This window comes from Kogia breviceps, chromosome 10, assembly GCF_026419965.1.
Source record: "Kogia breviceps isolate mKogBre1 chromosome 10, mKogBre1 haplotype 1, whole genome shotgun sequence".
Classification (NCBI taxonomy): domain Eukaryota; kingdom Metazoa; phylum Chordata; class Mammalia; order Artiodactyla; family Physeteridae; genus Kogia; species Kogia breviceps.
The window spans coordinates 80,229,367-80,250,680 of record NC_081319.1 but is presented as its reverse complement, the minus strand read 5'-3'; the positions used below and the strand labels follow the sequence as shown (position 1 = coordinate 80,250,680).

The 21,314-nt window shown below is 39.1% G+C and overlaps 1 protein-coding gene across 4 annotated transcripts in view; it reads left to right on the top strand.

Moving 5' to 3' along the window:
- Nucleotides 1-21,314, top strand: part of PTCHD4 (patched domain containing 4) — a 169,614-nt gene that overhangs the window by 30,262 nt on the left and 118,038 nt on the right. The gene's annotated exons all lie outside the window — the stretch shown is intronic.

Below are 21,314 nucleotides of genomic sequence, written 5' to 3'. Positions count from 1 at the left end.
TTTGTTTTTTGTTTTTGTTGTTTTGGTTTCTTTTTGGCCGCACAGCACGGCTTTTAGGATCTTAGTTCCCTGACCAGGGATCAAACCTGTGGTCCCTGCAGTGGAAGTGTGGAGCCCTAAACACTGGACTGCCAGGAAATTCCCTAGGAACCAGTTTTTAAACAAAGCTCATCTCACTGTGATAATTAAAAAAAAAACAAAACTGGTAATTGACACATAGTGAATTGATATTTGGATTTAGTTAAAACATGATATTCAGAAGGGACACCTGCCATGATCATCACCATGGGTTTTATATATATATCTCAAAGATGCAATTTTCAAGATATTTCTAAATAACCTAAAGTGCATGGTACCTCTCATTTATGCTTCACCAGAAGGAGATTTTGACTCTTTAGAAGCTGCAGTGAGGCAGGGTGGTGGGTCAAAAAGGGCCACTACCTTGGAAGTTAGACAATTCTCATTTTTACTCCGTCTGTCATGAGATGTGTTGCTTTGGGCAGCCACTTGGCTGTTCTCTATAAAACGTGAATAATAAGAATACTTATTTCACAGAGTTGTAGAGAGAATTAAAGCATAGGAAAGCACCTACCAATGTATCTGGCATACAGTGCAAACTTAATAAATAGGTTTTATTTTTCCTTCCTTACTTTAAACCCACTCTTTTCCATGTTAGAAAGTTTCCATGCTGTGAGACATTCATTGTTCATAATTTAGAACTATCCTATTGACCCTCAGATTTATAACTAATCATTATAACTCACTCATTATGAAAGTTAGAAAGCAAGACATGCTTGATAATTTTTCCTTCCTTTCTGACTTCCCCTGAGACACCTGACATACTCCCAGTATAGGTGCCACGGAGGGAAGGAGGGAATTGCCTCCGGGCCATGGTGGCCGCTACATGCATGGTGGCTGCTACATGCGCTATAAGGAAAGAGTTAGGAGGAATCTTCCCAAGGATTCATTGCTGCATTTCAGAATGGATGAAAACAGAACCATTGTAAGTAAAGATGGAGGATTTACGTAAAAATGTAAGTGAGGGTGTGGGAAAAGAGGGCAATCAGACTGATTGGCTTGAGAAGCCACCCTGATTATCCTGTGAGTGGCATGGTCTCAGTAGTACGAGATTGACTCATGCATGCACCTAAGTTAAGAATTAGAGTCATACCGTCATTAAATTTCAGGATTGGGAAGGATCTTAAAAATTGCCTTATTCTCTTGCTACTCAAAGTGACACCCGCTGACCCACAGCATCATCACCCCTTGGAGCACGTTAGAAAGGCAGAACCTCAGACTCCACGTCAGACTTGCTTAATCAGTACCTGCATTTCTACAAGATCCCCAGGAGATTCCTGTGCACACAGAAGTTTGAGAAACACTGGCCAGGTCCATCACCCACCCTATGGAAGCTTCAAGTCTGATATGCATATCTTATATTTTCATTTGAGTCCCTGATAAACAGTGTTCACTGAAGTACTGAACAAGGTTGAAGACAGATTCAGTGCACCTCTGAAAAACTCAAGTCTAGCGTGGTATCAGTGATGAAATCAGCATCCTGCCCAGTTATACAGATCTATCCAATTAAATATCATCACCACAAATATTCTTCTTCATCTTTTTTACAATAACATCACAAGAAACATTTTCTCTAGCATTTCAGTTGTGCAATATATCATACACAAGGAAGCATATGTAGAGATCTATATAGTTTAAAGGGTAATCATCAAGCAAACAGCATGTAAACATAACCAGATTTAAGACATAAATCACTGCCAGCAGTCAGCCTTCCTGTGGAGCTTTCCCCCATCACTCCCTTTCCTTCCCTCGAGTGGTAATAACCACTAGAAGTATGACTTTTATGATAATCTCTTTCCTTGTTTTCCTTTATAGTTTTTTCATTTAAGTATACAGTCTTAAATAATATGATTCTCTTTCACCCCTTCTGAGCATTATATAAATGGAATTTTATGGTATGTGTTCCTTGCTAATTTTACTCAACTTTATATTTGTGTGATTTATCCATGTTGATTTGTTTAGTTGTAATTGGTTTCTTTTCATTGCTGTTGTAGTATTTCATTGACCACTAATTTCACAAGTCATTCTAATGTTATTGTTTGTGTTGTTTGCTCTTTGGAGCCATTATGGACAATACCACCATGAACATTTGCATACATGTCTCCTAGTACCTGTGTGCAAAGTTGGTCCAGGCTGCCTAGCTGAGAGAGGAATCCCAGAGTCATGGAGTCTCTGCATCTCCAACTTTAACTGATGATGCCAAGAGTTCTCCAAAGTGGTCCTGTCATGAACATGCATATTTACCAGAAGAATAGTGAGAATCCTGTCATTGCCCAAAAGAGAGGTTTTCAGATGCTGCTTTGGTAGAGACCAGTGCACTAGGTCCTCTGTAATTCTTACATATCTGTCTGTGACTGTTTTTGCTTTAAAAAAAAAAAAAACAAACAACTCGAATCAGCATTTTATTAACCCTACCTCTTATCTTAATTGTTCACCTACTACTGCCTGAAATATTAGGCTTCAAATCAACACCGATCCTTATAGAGGCAGGTGAGAAATTCACTTTCTTTCCTTTTTTTAAGCCCAAATTACATTTGCCCATTTCCAGGCTTCTGATCTCACCGTGGTTCCTGTGGCTGCATCAACCAACACTGTTGGCAGCTCCTGTTCTCTTGGAACAGTGGGTGGTAATTAACCCCGCTCAGGAAACAGATCCTTTAAAACCACCATTGAACAATGTTTTCATCAGCTTCTATCCCTTACTCAGCTTCAATTCCTTTTTCCCTATATTCTTCCTACCCCTTCATTCTCATGGAAAGAGAAGACAGAACCTCAGTAGTAGTTTTATTCTTCACTTTTTTTTTCTTTGTGGTTAGCCACCAAGAGTTACATTACTAGCCCAAAGCAGTGAGCCTATTTCTTCTCGGATCTTCTTGGTCCAAACAAAGAAAAACAAAGCAAGTCAAACATTAACAACCACAAACAAAAAGAACTCTTTTCTTACCTTTAGCCTTTGGTGGCTTATTTTAAATTTAGCCTTTTGAAAACTATTCTTATAGATTCATGATGTTCTTTAAAATTGTCTCCTTCTTTTGATGATTTGGACTTCTTTGTTTAAAAGTTAAAATCATTGGAGAACATTCTGTGCCACCTCGTCTTCTGTAGGTTTCTTCCCTTTTCCTTTCTCAGTGCAGTTACTTCTGTTTGCGTAGTCTAAAGGGTATTTTTAAAGACTTTTCCAACTTCTGAGCTTTCTTTTTCTGTTATGGAGTTGCATGGCATAGATTATGTCAACTTTTTCTTTAAATCCTTGAAATCCTTTCTGAAGTTCACAGTGCATGTCTGATTAAGCCCAAGCTTAATCAGAAGGAGATTTTTTAAAAAGAAGAGAAGAAAAAGACACAGATCTGTGTATACTTCCTTTATGAGAAAAGGACCCTTGACTTCTAGAGTTTGTGTACTTCTGTGGTTTTTTTTTTTTTTTTTTAATTTTAAAGATTTTTTTTTTTGAGGTGGACCATCTTTAAAGTCTTTATTGAATTTGTTACAATATTGCCTCTGTTTTATGTTTTGTTTTTTTGGCCAGGAGGCGTGTGGGATCTTAGCTCCCTGACCAGGGATCGACACCCCCCCCCCCACCCCAGCATTAGAAGGTGAAGTCTTAACCACTGGACTGCCAGGGAAGTCCCTATACCTCTGTGTTTCTTCAGTATAACATGCCATCACTAAGTACTTTCTTACTTTCTCACTTTAGTGCTTTTACCTTTTCTCCTCACTGCTCATGAGCCTCAGTCTGTCTTGTTAGCATAACCTCTCTCCTTAAGTTGTATCTCTCTTGGTTCCCTTCTTTTAACCATCTCTCTGCTAACATACACATTCTTAATGTCTTAGGAGCCAAAAAAAACCACTTCTTACCATGTTTCTCATATGAAGTTTGACTCATCACCATCAGGCTAACATTGCAAGCATAGGAGAAAGAAGTTCTTCCAGGGCAGTGGTTCTCAAAGTCAAGTGTGCATTAGACTTGCCTAAGGGCTTATTAAAGCAAACATGACTGAAAAAAAAATTATCTTTATGGGAAGAAAATCTTAAAAAGAGTGGATATATATATATATACATATATATATATATATATATATATATGTAAAACTGATTCACTTCGCTGTACAGCAGAAACTGACACAACATTGTAAATCAACTATACTCCAGTAAAAATTAAAACAAAACAGAGAACATGACTGGGCCCTACTCTCTGAGGTTTTGATTCAGAGAATCAGAATTTAGAGAATTTGCATTTCTACCCAATTCCCAGGTGATGTTGATGCTTCTGGGTCCAGGGAAACATTTTGGAAGTCGAGTGAAATATTAGAATCTTCTGAAGGATTGATTTACCTAATTCACAGTGACCCAACTCATCTTCATACTTTGTTATTACAGAGTTTGAGTTGTTGAATCCACCTGAGTGGATTCAGGTGTTGCCATCTTCTAAGTAAGTGGTTCAGCAGAATATTAAATATATTAGGAAAAAGCATATTTCAAATATCACATATTTCTCTGCAAAATGAAGAGGTCATTATCTACCACACAGATGATAACAACAACAACAAAAAGACTATTTAAAGAAGAAAAGTAAGGAAAAACAGTTAATGTTGCATTTCGTATACATTTCATTATATAAGAACAGTAGAGCATTATGACGAAGGGGTTCCATTCTTTGAGAAATGTGTCTTCTTCTTTTGCGGGGTGGTAACTGCAGAAAGTATGCAACAGCCATTCTGGAAAGGGAGGTACTTCACTGTGCCTGATAACTCAGCTCACTGCCCCGATATCTTTAACCATCATTTTATTGTTACTCAATTCTTCAAGACGTTTTATCTTCTAATCATTGTTTGGGGAGTGAGAAGATTGAGTGAAAAGCAACATTTTCATTGAATGCAAAGGGAGTTTAATCTGATAAGAGATGGTGCCTGCAGTAATTAGGTCTTGAGAGACAGACTGGCTGAAAAAGTGCACAGAAATGCCAAGACTCAGAAGGGAAAGAGCAGCAAAGGAGTGGAGAACAATTAGCCAGAAGACACCTCTTCTCCCGCCCCAACACTCTCCCTGTTACACTTTGGAAGTGTGTGTTAATATTTCAAACCTCCATTCGAATAGTAATGGTGCTACAGTTCCTCTGAAATCAGAGAATATAAACACTTTTGAATGCCTTTCCACCCTCAGCTTTGTTCTGTTAAGATGTTACCCAAAAGCTCTCTAAGTAATCTTCACTGTTTCTCTGAGGAAAGTAAGAGAATGCAGTACAGTTAACCCCTCATCTTTATATCTATACCTTGATTCTAGTCCCTTTTGGGGAGACCCGTACCCAGAAGCCCCACCTCTCAGGATCTACCTTGGCAGCTGTACCCAGTCACCTAATCATGACTTCCCATAGACAGCTTTTCTTACCCAAATGTGCCATCATTCAGGTCTAAATCTGTTTGCTTAAAACCTGCCATTTTAGGTCCTGTGCACCTGTGAGGTTTCTTTGCTTTTGTTTTTTATAAAATACAAGTGACTATTGCATCTGTCACACTGAAGAAATCCCACAGCTAATTTTAGTCAAAAGGGTACAGTACACTCAAGCTGCCTCTTTTCTCCAACATCCGGTAGTCCAGGGTTTCCTACAGTGACCTTCAGGGCCCATGATTCCTCAAGCAGTGCCACCTGTTTGACTCATTAAAACCTGTTTGTCTAATTGGTCGTTCTTTCAGGCCCTTGCTCTGTGCCTTCCAAGGTGACAGATTGTTGCTCTGGGTTGACCTGAGAAAGAAGCAGTATCCAAAGTAACCAGTCCCATCCGGAATTAATATTCTAAGGGTGATTTTCTGGGGAATGTTGTCCCTACCCCCTTTGTTGTGTAACACACAACAATAGCACCTCATGGTAAGAGTTTCAGGCTCAAAGAAGAGGTGAAAGCAAGGCTGTGGAAATCAATGGAAAAGAGATTTGAGAGAAGGCAGAAACCATGTGAATGTTGTTGGTGCTGGTCCAGCTACCATTTTGACATAAAGAGAAATAATTACCTGGATCCCATCCATCTGCCTGCAAATGTAATGTCCTGCCCTTCTCTTCTATTGTGATCTAGTATTACAAGTCTCCACACAATTCAAAAGGGAAAGTTTTTAGCGGATAAGGCACATATCACTTGGATCACTAACTGATTTTTGAGGAGCTACTCTATTGTATGCAGTTATACAAAACAAAAACATTTATTCTGCCTCCGGGGAATTTCCAGTAAAAAAAAAAAGGGGGGGAAGAACAAATGTAATGAAAATACCATATGATAATTGTAAATACCATAGGAGCAATCCAGAAAATATCACAAGACTTCAAAGGAAAGAGCTTTCTTCCAACTTAAATTTCTTGAAATGTTTTATATCAGCTCTAACTTTTTATTTACCACCGATAAAAAAAAATTCTCTTGCAGATAAGTTATCCCAGACAGTTCTGGGTTTTCCTCAGAAATATTGTGGCTTTAATGGTCATATTGATCCAACTTGAAAATCTGTCCGTTTTATTATTTAATTATAACCAGCAAATGTAGTCAGTTGCTAAAATTATTGTTAATGTAAATACTCTATTGCTTCATAAATAGAAGCTCATTTTTCTTATTTATATTTATTATTTAATGTAATGTCTGTCTATTGAAGGTTTGCTATGGCAAATTAAATTAGAATTTTGGATCCCTCCCTGCCACACACACACACACACACACACACACACACACACACACACACACACACAGAGCTATTTCCTTGCTTAAAGTATACTGCTGACTCATGTGGCCCTGAGTGATCAAATAACCCTTTACAATAATTCTTAGCATATTCAATGACCTAACCTAACAGGACTGTTTTCCTGACTTGTTCAGTCTTCACAGATGCCTGCCTGTGAAACAGGAAATTTGTGAGGTCACCTCTAAGGATTTTCTTTGTATTGCACAAAGCAGAGGAGAGTGTGGTGTTTTTCATACCCGTTTTCTTTTAACTCTGCTTTTTAAAGAATATCTGAGTTAAATTTTTAGAATCTGTCATTACTGTATGCTAAGCATATGATCCAAAGAAGTCCCTGCTTTTGTGGATAATAACCAAGTCAAGGACAGAGGGTACATCGCAATAATGAAATGCAAATTTCTCATTAAAAGGCAAATCCTTCATCTCAAAAGGTTGAACAGGATGCAACTTCACTTGACTGGCGGGAACTTCCTATTAAGGCTCTGAAAAAACATTCCAGCTGAAGACTGTTCTTTGGATCTGAACGACTTTCATTTCAATGAATTCGGACATTTGAGCATATTGTAAACCCATGTGCTATAAAAATTTATTTTGAGATAATTAAATAAGTGTCAGCAAATGTGTTGCCATCCATTATAATTCCTCATTTGTTTAATATATATTTTCCCATCAGGGATGGTGAAATGTTTCATCACTATAGACTCTACCAGAAGTGTTGCCAGTTTTCTGCATTGTTTTGCCTTTTTATGAATTTTCCTGACCTTATTTTTCTCAGCCTATGGAATCTCACCATAGCTTCCAGTCTTCCTGCAGTCTGTTAGCTGTGTAATACCTTTGAAGTGTTCATCTCTACCCTCTCTTCAACACGCTACTCATAATTTCACTTGTTTCTAAGTGTCTCCACCTCGATGTTTTTCGGGTACTTAAAACTCAATATATAGAGCTCAATCCCACAAATGTGGTCTGCAGCTCAGGAAGTGCCACTGTCGTCTACAGGGCTCCTAAGCCACTACTTTGGAATCACTACCTGCTTCTCCCCCCTTTTCCTTTATTTCTCACATTCAGTCAGGTACCAAGTTCTATCCATTGTGCTTCTTAAATATCTCTTTATTAGCTCATTCTCGCTTCTCTCTGTGGTCACTTGCTCCATTTAGGGATTCATTATCTCTCACCTGGATTTCTCCTGGAATTAAGTCATCTACCGCCCCCTGTCGATATTGTCCTAAAATCCTGACGTACACACACAGGCATTTCGGACCATCCGTCATATTGCTACCAGAGGGCACTTGTAGCACATATATCTCACCGGGTCACTTCTAGTTTTAAAGGTTTTCAATGGCAACTATTCCCAGTTCCTTCGGGCAGTACCCAAGGCGCTTCTGACGTCTCCCTCGAGATCATCCTTCTTTTCCGTCCTAGATGATCAATAACAAACATCATTGCTCGCGCTGCTGTTGAAGGGATGGTGGGCCTCATTTCCCTTTCACACCAGGAACCCTTTATTATTCCAAATTGGATAGCTCAGTCCTGAGTGCCATTTTATTCCTTTAGAACCTCACTCAGTATTTCCTTGTAAACAGCTCCAGTGTGGTGCAGACAGCTGCCAGCTACAGTTCTGAGGGAGTGTTGTTTTTGGTGTGTGTGTTATTATCGTTGTTTTTAACAGCCCTTTGACATAGCAATGTGCATTTGAAAAGTCTCCCCTGATTGCAGTGGCTTCAAATAGCCTCGATCTTTTTAGCCAAATCAGACACCCACTTACCAAGTTAACCCTGCTTCCACCAAGTACCTCCATGTTAAATGAAAGATGTTAGATTGTTTTCTTTACATAACCTCTGTAAAAAAGAAAGCCTCTCACCTTATTCATAAGGAGGCCTGACATAGTCATAGCGAATGCTCTCACTACTTGCAAAATCATAGGGAATTAACCTGTGTTGCAGTGAGGGAGAGTGACAGTAAGTGTTCTTAAGGACAACGGACCAGCCCTTTATGTTTTTGTGTCTGTAAAATAGCTTCATTTGTAGCAGGTGCTTTAAAAAACTAGTTCTTTGTTGAGTGTAAGTGTGTCCCCTTTTTGTATTTGCATTTCTCACTCTGCATTTTTTTTCCTTCTCTTCACTTTGATGTAATCAACTCATTTGAATGAAGATATCTGCGATCAATGGGGAAGATGAATTACACTGAATTTATATTGACACTGCATAAGACACAGTGTTCTTAACATCCTCTGAGCAAACATCGGTGATGCCTGTGACGTGTTATTGAATATCGGAGAGAACGTTGAATATCCGTAGCAAGCAGGAGATCTTGTACTGAAACACGTATATTAAAATCAAAGTTTACTGCAGGAGATCTTGTACTGAAACACGTATATTAAAATCAAAGTTTACTGCAATTGTGGTTGAGAATCCGCCTGCCGATGCAGGGGACACGGGTTCGTGCCCCGGTCCGGGAAGATCCCACATGCTTCGGAGCGGCTGGGCCCGTGAGCCATGGCCGCTGAGCCTGCGCGTCCGGAGCCTGTGCTCCGCAACGGGAGAGGCCACAGCAGTGAGAGGCCCACGTACCACCAAAAAAAAAAAAAAAAAGTTTACTGCAATTATTTTGATGAAATTACATTCCTTGGAACAATCCAGTAGGGTGCTCAGATAGCACGCCAGCAAACACAAAATGAAACCGTGTGGCTGTAGGGTCACCTCCTCTGACTTTTGCCTGCTGCCATTTCATTCATATATGAAACTTAAAGACAGGAAATGAAATAGGGAAGCTATGTGAGGCTCCTGCATGATTTCACCAGGTGCTTTTAGTTACAGGAACTTTCAGTGGGGGCTGTCTGTATTGTGGAATCAGGAAGTTTGATTCTTATTTCCATTATAGTCTTGGCTGCAAAGAAAGCCACAGAGCTGCAGCAGGCCCTCTTTTCACCATGGAGCTGGTCACATCCAGAAGCCCCACCTGTTTGGTGCCTAGAATAAAAGCATATGGCACTGCTGACACCTGGGCCTGACTCAATGTCTGAACCCAGTGAATCCTGGGAACCCCACAGTGAAGGAGGGTAAACTTCATGAGCTCAGTTGACTCAGAAAATTTGCTTGGATATTAAATTGTCTTCTGGATTAGAGAAATCCTGTGTCCAGATGATCTCTTGGAGTATATTGAAAGGAATTTTGAACCAACTCTTTTAGGTTTCCTCTAAAAATACCAGGTACAGTTTGTCTTCCGAACCTGCATTGAACGGGGAGCAAGCTCTCCGTCCTATGGTGAGTGGACACCCAGGATTGGAACAGACAGTTAGAATCTTTTGTTCCTCCTTTTAGCTAAACACCTCCTACTTAGGGAGCCCTGGAAACTTTCTGTATTTGCAGTGTAGGCTGAGGGTTGATGAATGTTTTTGGTGCCAAGGGCCATGGTCTGTTTTTAATTCATTTTAAGATCACTGAATCCCTCAAGCATCATTTTGTAATTGATAATAACTGTTGATAGAGCTTCTACAAAATAGCATACAGAGTGCCATGCCTCTTCCAATATCATAAAACATTTCTCATAATAAAGCTAATGAGCTAGACAGTCCTATTTCATAACTGAAAAAAGAGGCTCAGAGAACCTAAGTAACTTTTTAAAAATCACACTGGTTATAAGTGGCCAAATCAGCATTCAAACCCAAGTTCTTCAGACTTTAAAGCCAAGCTGCTCTTGTCAGCCACATGGCCTGTGATGCCAAAGTGGTTTTGCATCACCTTCCCAGCAACCAGGTCACAAGAACTGTAGTATGTGTTGTAGGTCTTTCCTCTGAAGAATGGGGAAGGTATCTCAGTCCATTTCTTAACAGTTTGTAAGAGCAGCTTTGGAAGAAGTCTCTCTACTAAAGTTTTATAGTTCGAAAAGAAAGGTAGTGATTTGTTGAAAGAAAAAATACATTGATTGTCAAATTATGAGAAATTGGGCTGCTGAAACTTGGCACTATTTTGGAAAATTCAGAAGCAAATTGAAACCAGCCTAAAACAGGATTGCAATTTTGATTAGAAGCCTTGTCTCCAAAACTCCATGACATAGGGCTAGGTGATATAAGGACTGACACAGTGAAGAGGGATATTTATGTGTGGCTAGGAGAAGCAGCAATCATGTTTATGTAGTGAAGGCAATGAAACTCCCAAAGGCTGGAATGTGGGTTGGCCCACTTAAAATTGGCCTAATTTTGAGGAGTGAATTTACAGTGATGATTACTTTCATTATAATGAGACTATCTGTCTTAACATTTTTCTCCCTTGCCTAAAAATCTAAGTAAATCAATTGTCAAACCTTCTAGGATTATGCACCATATATATGCTTTAACCCACCATAACTTTCTACCATCTACCTTATTCAGGTTACCATGTGTTCCAAACCAAAAAAGGGATATGCAATCAAATTAAAGATTTTAGTTTGTGAATATTATTAATTAAAAAGCCTCACATAGGCATAAAACTAAAAACACATGCATGTAAGTGTTCCATGAATTAATCTCTAAGTTTTATCTGCCTTACTGAAACTAGAGTCTACAGTCATTAGACAGAACTTACTCTCTTGCTTAACATACTTAACTTTGTGAGTCACTTTTTTCCTACATCCAACAAAGCATTTGTAAGTGAATGCAAACGAACTTTAATATTAGCCTTAAACAAAAACAACCAGAAAGGCAGCAAACAACCAGAAAATAAAAGTGGAAGTTTATTTTCTAAATCTTTGAAGATTTTTGGATAATCCTTTGCAGTAGGTTAAATTATCAAGCAAAAAAAAAAAAAAAAAACCACACACTTTGCTTTTGAGTTAATTTTTCATTCAGGCGTTTTAAAAGTTTAATTCTTACTTTCTTGGCTTTATCGAAAGGCTTTCAATTATTTTAATATCTTTGAGGCTAAATAGCTTGGTAGTAGTAAAGAACAATTGTATGGATCTCATTAGAATGTATATCACACACAGTATTTTCAAAGCTTGTCTGTCCTTTTAGATATTAAAAAGAAAAGGTAATTTAGTGAAGATAAAATGGACTTAAGCAAGTTCTGTATTCTTTATCTGGCATTTTACTGACAGAGTTCAATAATTATCCCTCACTGTGGCTTTGCAGTAGTTGTATTTCAAATAAAGGAAGGACAGAGATGGAAGGGGGAAGAGGAGGAAAAAGAAGGGAAAAGGTCAGAGAGGAGGGGAGAAAGAGTGAAAAAAAGAAAGAGAGCAGGAGAAAGAGAGAAACAGGAGGGGGTGGAGAAAGGAGATGGATCGAGAAAGAGGAGGGAGGATGTTCATAGAAGCCAATGAGATATTAAGATCTGATTCATCTTCAGTAGAGAAACAAGGGTGTCACCTTCGTTTTATCAAAGTATTAAGACACAGGTAACCTCACCCACAACTGCAAATAAAAGCTATACCATTGATTACTTCTTTTATAGTATGTCAGTTTCTCTACATTTCCTTGAGATATGTGCCTCAAATTAGTTTCCTTTAGCTGGAAAAAAGTCCCACCTTCATTTCCTAACTTCACTGAAATTGGAAGTCTAGTTGGAGTGATAAAACAAATAACAATGGAAAAAGACAACACATATTAATTATCAGACGAGGCCCCTTTGAATGAAAATTTGATACAATCTTGGAAAGCAAAGAAAAATAGAAATTAGAAAAATGGAGTTCATAAATGGCAACACTGTTTTCAAACTGCCTAAATTAATGGCCTATCTCCTGGAAGTTTTAATCAATCTCGTAATCCAGACTTCTGTGATTACAATTATCTGGAAAATTTAAGTAAAAAAGAAATCAGCTTTTGCCTATCGTGATGCTTTATGCATCGCAAATCTTCAAAAATTATTTTTCATTTGATTAGTCAAATAATTTGGCCTTTGTTTTCAGATTAAAGAAAAACCACATGGGAAGGAAAGGTATAAAGACAAAAATTTAAAAGAACCTCACGAGGACCTTTTCAGAACTCAAGTTCAGAACGAGGAAAATGACATTGAGCTACCAAGGTCTCCAGGATCTTTTTTTTCTGAAAAGAAAAAGCCGTTTAGCCAAGGGCAAGGTCATATCAGCTGGAGAGTTGAGTGTGTGTTAGTGTTTTACCCTACCCTTAGAAGCTGGGAATCTGCTGTTACTCTAAGTCAAATACTATCGTTCATTATGTCTCGATGGGCAAAACCACGGTCCTTCATGAGGAAGAATGAACCACTGAAACTCAAGTTTACTTGGAAGCCACAATGCAGACTGCTTAGAACTTGAGCCTGGGACTAAGGGAGGCTTGATTCTTGGCCTTCCCTCCCCTCCCAACTGCCTGTTTGAGTGAAATTTGATTCAAGGTCTTACCTAATTTAACCCTCTCACTCCTATCTAGCCTTTATTCAGTTCTCTTAACACACTTATTTTTATTATTTTTGTTGATGAGTCAATAGGCTTTTTAAAAAGGTAATATAAAATAGCCTAATTAACCAAAGAGGCAGACATGACCTTTAATTTTATACTGAATAAGAGCCAGTGTTAAAATTTTGATAATTTCCTTTGAATATTTATATGTGCATAATTAGTTTTACATGGTTGAGTCCATGCTATATGTATATAATTTTGCAGCCCTCAGCAGTTACTATTCTTCAGCAGTGTCTCCTGAGTTCTAATGCTCTATGCAGCTTGATTTTCTTGTCATCTAAAAGGCTTTTGTTTCTGTACAAAGTTATAAACTCTTCCAAGGAGGAGACCTTATCTTCCATTTATCTGTCCTTACCTTGCTCTCTACACATAGACTAACAATTTGCCTTCCTAGGCACTCAGCAATGAAGACCCAACACAGCCAAAAATAAATAAAATAAAATCTTTTAAAAAAGAATAGCTTAGCTGCCAAATCCTGGTTTAAAAAAAAAAAAAAAGAACAGTACGTATTCTATAAGATCTGAAAAATCGTTTTTTGGATGCTCATTCAATCAGTTAGGTAAGTCTTGGATTAGATAATGCTGTGAGGAAGGCAGAATAAAAAAGGTCCCATGGCCCTTCTCTAGCGTCCATCTCCATCCCCAAGGCACACCTAAAGTTTATTTTTCACATTGCAGTCAAAGAGAGCTCTTGAACAAACCAATCTCCGTACTCATTACCTGTAACCATCTCTGCATCACCCTATCTTGCCCCCACTGTATATTCCAGTCATTATCAAAGTCCCAGGAGCACAGTATGCTTACTCTTCTTTCTCGGCCTTTGCACATGCTGTTCCCTCTGCCTGGAAGACCATCCCTCCCCACGTCCACCGACCAAATCCCCCATCCTCACTTGGATAATTGTTACTCATGTTTCAGGTCTCACCTTAGATGCTACCTTCTTTGGGAAGTCTTCTTAGTCCCTGCTAGGTTAGTGATTCCATCTCAGTGCTACCTTAACATCTTGGGTTAACCCACCTCCCACTGCACCCCAGAGCCTTAGGCTCTTTGAGGATAACAACTATAGCGGTTCACTACTCTATCCTCAATAGCTGGCTGTCACAGAACATGTGTTTGCTGAATATTTCTGGAATGAATGAATGACTCTGCTCTTCTTGCCTATTTCCACCTGTGTGTCATGTCCTTGGTGACCCCACAGATTCACCACACTTCTGCCTGCCGTAGCCACACCTTTGATCTTCCCTAACTTTTGCCTTCTTGAGGATGTTCTGAGCTCTACACAGGTTTGCCTCTAGTTTTTTAGTCTGATGACTGTTCCACTCAGAGATGCTAATGGCTCAGGTGTCACATTCCTCCTAAAGCATGTGGTGGTAAACTAATCTTTTCGGGAGTTTCTTAGCCCAAAGCAAAAGCTATAATTGCAGGCTTTCAATCCCTCTCCTGAAGGAATCTTTCTGTATTCCTCAAATGCTCCTGTGTGAGTGATGGCCAGCTTCCTTTGTGTAGACCAGCATCAAACTTAAATCTTTAATATGGAATACTTGCCCTGAGTGGTCATTGTACTCTGTTTGTGAAAGACTCATTTAAAATAGTAATATTGCTTTTAATGGAAATTTTGGGGATAGGGTCACTGATACAAGTTACAAAGAAATAAAAAGTTCATTGTTATATGCTTCGCATTTAATGTAGATATCAACTCTACTTCCACACACTACTTATAAATTTGTGTGAAGATTTTGTATGAGTTGAGGAGAAATTAAATGCATTTATCCTATTATGTGGTAAGTAAACCAATACAGTGGAGAGGATGAATCCTCCGTGATTCATTCTTCAGATTTCATGAAATAGAGATCTGAAGAAAAAATGAATTTTACTATCTAAGAAATAAATGAATTCATCTGGGCTACTGAGAAATGATTTACATGTAGGTAAAACGGGGCAAAGTCTTGATCTTTTTCCATTTGAGAAAAATTCTCTCTGGAAATTACTCTAAGAGAAGAAACAGCTACTGGGTCCAGATTTAAAAGAAGATAAAAAGCTTCTTGTTTCTATGGAAATGAACATGGGTCACCTTGCATTTCTCTTTTCTTCTTATTTATTTTTTTCCTCAGGGCAGATTTCTCTAGCCTACTTTGTAGTGTCTAATGACTTTACCATGGACGGATCATTAAATACAAAGTTAATGAAACCTTTAGAGATAATATAAGCCAAACCTTTTATTTTGGAGATGAGGCAGTTGGCATTCAGAGAACTCAAGCATTTTGTCCTCTGTCGCCCTGCTGTAGAGCAGTAGACCTGGAACTTAAAACCAGTCTGCACCCTGGACCCTGTGTGCTTTCCATCACATTTACAGACAGTTGCTGGGAGATGTGGAAATAATAACTAGATGGTTGAGTAAATAAACAGTATCATTCCAATATTTAATTTATGACACATTAATAATATCCAACATTTTCTGACCGCTATTCTAAGTGTTTTATATGTATTTACACTTGATCCTCACAATGCCTTATGATTCTTATTTTAACCAATAATAAAGCTGACGTGCAGAGAGCTGAGGAGACTCCCATAGCTGGTCAGTGTTGACACAGGGCTCTAAGCGTGACAGTAGCCTCTTGAGTCTGTGTACAAAACTGCTACCTTGTACTTCCTTTCATTTCAAGTGTATTCACAAATTATTCAAACATATGTGCAGGTGTGTTAAGAACAAGAGCATTGGAGTTATAAACAAGAATCAGGTAACTGGCTATGCCACTTAGCTGTGTAACCTTATATTACTTCCTCTCGCAAGGCCCCTGTGTCCTGGATGGTGACTTGAGGTTATTTCAGAATAGCACTTCCTCAGAGAGTGGCCGGGAAAGTTACCCAGGGTGATGCAAATAAAGTTCTTCCGTCTTGGAACTGAGTCTGCCACACGTGTTAAAAATTAATATGCTAGAGTGCTTAAACTTGTAGTCTCGTTGGCTAAAGCCCTTATTTCATTGCAGCAACACAGAAACCTTACTTTTTTTAACCTTCCTCTTTGAAAAAAATAAAAAATACACCCCTGCACTATTCTAGCTTAGTAATGTGACATAAGAAATTTAATGTATTTTTTTTTTTTTTTTGTATGTGGGCCTCTCACTGTTGTGGCCTCTCCCGTTGTGGAGCACAGGCTCCGGACGCACAGGCTCAGCGGCCATGGCTCACGGGCTTAGTTGCTCCGCGGCATGTGGGATCTTCCCGGACCAGGGCACGAACCCGTGTCCCCCGCATCGGCAGGCGGATTCTCAACCACTGCACCACCAGGGAAGCCCTTAATGTATTCTTTATTAGGGCATTTTAATGCTTTAAAGTGTTCATTTTGAAAATGCTTTTGATTCCTTTTTTTTTTAAACTAAATACCTTATAGGAACTTGCTTTCTCATTATTTGCTTGTTTCTACTAAACATGAAGCTCTAGAGAGGAAATTCAAGATAGCTGATGATTTTATTTAATCCTACTTTGTGTGTACAGTCGATATTGAGAATAAAACAAAGAGATATGTTAGGAAATAAATACAAGAAAAAAATCTTATTTAAACAAACAAGCAAACAAACAAGAACAAATTGTACCATTCCTTTAGAAATGTCACTATCTACCATACATAGCAGTCTTCCTTTTCAGCAATAAAAGACAACTGACCATCTAAAGATTTCCAATATCCTTGCAGTGTTGACCTCATCGAAAATTGATAAGATCAAAAGTACAATTATTCTGGACAGGAGCTGTGCTGCCAAATTATCTTGCACAGAAAGTCTCTGAATGTCAACCTAGCACATACATTGAGCAGATATGACACTTTCTCTCCTACAACTTCAGAGCATCACTGAGTAATTTTTTTCTCTGCACAATAGTTTATGACATTCATGTCTCTTTCCTCTGTATCTCTTGGAGAATTTATTCTTTTATCTTAATCTCTTAAGAGTTTAATTTCCTTTTCCACTGTGGAGGTGTGGATTGGGTAGGAGTCATTGTAAAAGTTACAAAGTAGTAACCATAAACAAAATATGACCTAAAAAACACAAGATTTTTTTTTCTGGCATCACTGCTCCTGGAGAGTTGATGTGATGAGCTGCTTCATGGCGGTGAGATAGCATCATGACCTGTAATTCTGTTGATTCACCTTGGAACAATATACCTACCAGCGATGGCCTGGGCTGACATTTTTTTCATGCTGCGTTAAGAACCTGAAATACTGCAGGGAGTTCCTAACTGACCTCCTTCGTTTAGAGTCACCCTGACTCCCTAAATCATTTTCCACAGTGCAATGAGAGAGCACTCCAAAAAGTAAATCATGTCATTCCCCTGCTTAGAACTCACCAGTGGTTTCCTATTGCAAGACAATAAGTCCCACTCTTTTAATAAAGCTTCCATGGCCTTTACAGCAGAGGCCCTGCTGCTTTCTGTAGCCTCCAATCCCATCACTTCCTTCAGTTCCTTGAGCATCATGTGCTGTTCTTTGCCTCCAGGCCATGATACATGCAAATCCTTTTTCCAGGTACCCCCTAAGTCCCCCTGTCTATTCACTAGCTTATGGCACATGCTTGCTTGTGCAATAAAAGTGGAAGAGGACTTGTACTTCCTATTATTTGAAAAAGGAAGTATTTTAAAAGTATTCATTCACGTAAGTGCAGTTCTGTCTGTCTTTACTCATTTCTGTCATCAGAAAGATTTCTGAGGGATTGTGAGCAGCAGAACAAAGATTTATGCATCCCTCAGGCCTCATTTGGAGATTATGGTGGATCAAAGAGGGTGCTGATAATGTGTCTGGACAAAAGTCAAAATTTTAAAGAAGGCAAAATATAGATTTTTTAAATGGCTGGTCTACATTGGGCTTAGCTAGCTGCTCACCACCCCCCCCCCTTTTGAAATTGTCTAATTTCCATTTCTTACAAAAATGACTTCATAAAAATAGACTTTTGGGGCTTCCCTGGTGGCGCAGTGGTTGAGAATCCGCCTGCCGATGCAGGGGACACGGGTTCGTGCCCCGGTCCGGGAAGATCCCACATGCCGCGGAGCGGCTGGGCCCGAGAGCTACGGCCGCTGAGCCTGTGCTCCGCAACGGGAGAGGCCCGCGTACCGCAAAAAAAAAAAAAAAAAAAAAAAAAAAAAAAAGGCTTTTGTCTCATTATGTGTAAATGAATGTAACATATTGAATGCATTTCTCTCTCTTAATCTGCCCTACTCCATGCACCAGGATAAAATAAACAAGGTCTTTGGACATTCGAAATGAATGTCCAAATGAACATCTTGTACAAACCATTGCCCCAATCAGCCTACTCAATATAGTCTTGGGAAATACACTTTTATACATTATTTGTTAGAGATTATTCTCCTGTTTTGTGGTAGAAGAGTTCCTTAGTTCCCAGCTCATAGGTGTTTCTATGTAGGAGGAACAAGGAATGAATATAACATATACTGTAATTATCCTCTGAGCAGAACTTCCCTGGATTTGTAAGGAGTCAGGTGGGATTAATGGAGAGAACACTGAATCATGTGACCGGGAATCATGCTCATTAGTGTGCGTTTCTCAGTAACTGGATAAGAAAGCCTTGGCTGGTTCATTTCCCCTTGTAGGTTTCAGTTTTTCTCATCTATAAAATGAGTGATATAAGTACATGAGTAAAAATGTTTACATAATATTGAAGGCATTTTTCAGCTCTATCGTTCTATGAGTTGAACCGGCATCATTGACAGAAGATGAATTGAAGTCTCTAATTCATATCCTTGGGTCCACTTCTGCTCTCCCTCAATATATTCACATTGAAGCCAGAGCCTGCTTGGACAGTTCTAAATGAGAGTACATCATTTCTGCACCTAAAACCTTTTACTGGCTTCTACTTGCACTGGGAGTAAAATAAGAACTCCTTGCCAGTCCTGCCAGGCCCTGCATGGCCTATTGCTGGCCAAGCCCTCAGGCCTTGTCTCCTCCCACTTTTTTCCAGAACTCTGCTGCAGCAGTTCTGGCCTTTCTTCCTGCTCCTTGAGCCCACCACGTTAATTTTCACCTCAAGGCCTTTACACTACTCCCCCTCTGCCTGGTGCTTTCCTCTATTCTTCTATGGCCAAGTCTACGTCCTCACAGAGGGCTTAGCTCTAGAGGACACTTTGAACATGCCGTCTAACCTAGACACCTCCTTCCCAGCACTTAGTCCTGTTTTATCTTCTCCCTACTATTTCTATCTGAAATAGTCTTAGTTAATCATTTAATTGCTCCTTTCCTGTCTCCTCTATTAGAATGTGTGCTTATGGAGAGCTGGCAGCTTCCCTATCTTGCTTGCTGGTAATTTCCCTGTGCCTAGAACAAAGCCTGGTATATAATAAACACTCCATATCTGACTCAGTGAATTCACCCTGAGGTGTATTTAACTAATCACAGGTTATTTTTTAGAGACGACTTCCCTAAGTATGGGAAAAGTAAGACATGGTATAAGTGCCTGAGAACAGTAGGAAGCCAGATGAAGAGAGGTATATGTAGAGATTAGAGGATGGTAGAGAAAAAAAGCAAACTTTATCCTTTTTCCAGTCTCTTTTGTCTAGTGTGATCTTAATCCAAAATATGTCAACATCACAGATAGGATTTCAAAGAAGTGGGAACAAGGGTGGAACTAAAACTTACGACAAGATTAAAACAAAAATAAACAAGCCCAATTGAGGAGCAATTTGACCTGTACTGAGAGTGAAAAATCATACATCACAATCTCTCAGTGACAGGGCAGAATTTCCACCTCCTTACTCAAAGCTGCCCTACCTTTCCACCTGCAGCTCACTGGGGGACTCCAGAGAATTTAATCAAGACAGAGCCTTGGGAACCTACAGTCAGAATTTCAGTTTGATTTTTTTATAAGGAAAAAAGATAGGAACATTACAAAGATGCCATGGGGAGTGGGAGAAACCCCAAGCAATGGGGAGAAAACCCTCAAATTAAATTCTTATTGAGAAATATATCGTTCATTTAGAGTTGGTCAGGTTGAGTTAAATAGAAAGACTTTTAATTTAACATGTAGGGGGAAAATGGGTATATAGAGTGACTATAAAATTTCTTTCTTGCAATTCTTGATGACCCCTACTAACAATATTTGTACACTCTGTAAATTTCTCAAGCTTTTTGAGTTTCAACACATTCTTAAGTACTAGGGCAGCTTTGATGCAAATACAAACAAGTACCCCAGTTACAGGTGTCTGGTCTAAGTCCACAGGACTTGTTACACGTGTCTCTTGAGTACACAGCGCCTCACGGTTCTGTGAAAACAACTGGTTACCACACAGTTGGGTTTGTTGCCCTTCTGTACTACCTTTCTGTTTCCTGTTCTGACTCTACACTTTTAAATCCTCACGAGATAAATGTCTTGCCTGATGTAGCAAACACATAAGCTGTTCATGGCATACATTTACCTTTGTGCCTGTGTCTCTTCTGGGACCCGATGCACCTTTTCAGAACCAGACTCCATCCTGCAACCTGCCACTGGGTTCGACATTCCATCTGACAAAAATTGCCATTGGAGTACATGACAGATGTGGCAAAACAAATATATCCAAATTGATTCAAATTTGGCGGTGGCTGTCAGGGATTTCTTTCTGGGTGTTAAGGCACACTAGTTGAGAATTACTGCTCTGGATCTGTTTAAGCAACTCAGTGTCCACCTTTCGTCTTCCTTAAAGAAGAGTGATTGCCCCTCTTATAAACCCTACTCTTATGATCTTGTCTACTCTACTTCATGTGAAATCCTGAAATTGAGATGACTTTTGACAACCCCACCTGAAATCTTAGTCTCATTTTGGAGAGGTTTGTCCACTGTGCTTTCTGGGTCAACCTACAACTGGAGCAGGTGTTCAAAGGGAATGTTGTAGTGAGTGAACAGGTGCTCACATTATATTTAGAAAACATTTCAACACTATTAAATTATCTGTAAAAAAAAAAAAACACAGTATTTTCTTCTACTTGTTCTGCAATACACAGCTGTACCCCCAGAGTACGAAGAACAATGGATGTTTGTAATGTTTGTGTGTGTGTGTTGTGTGTGTTAGTGTAGGTGTGTGTGTATTAGTGTAGGTGTGTGTGTGTTAACCCTAGAAAGTTTAGCATGTATTTATTAAATACATTATTATTTTAATC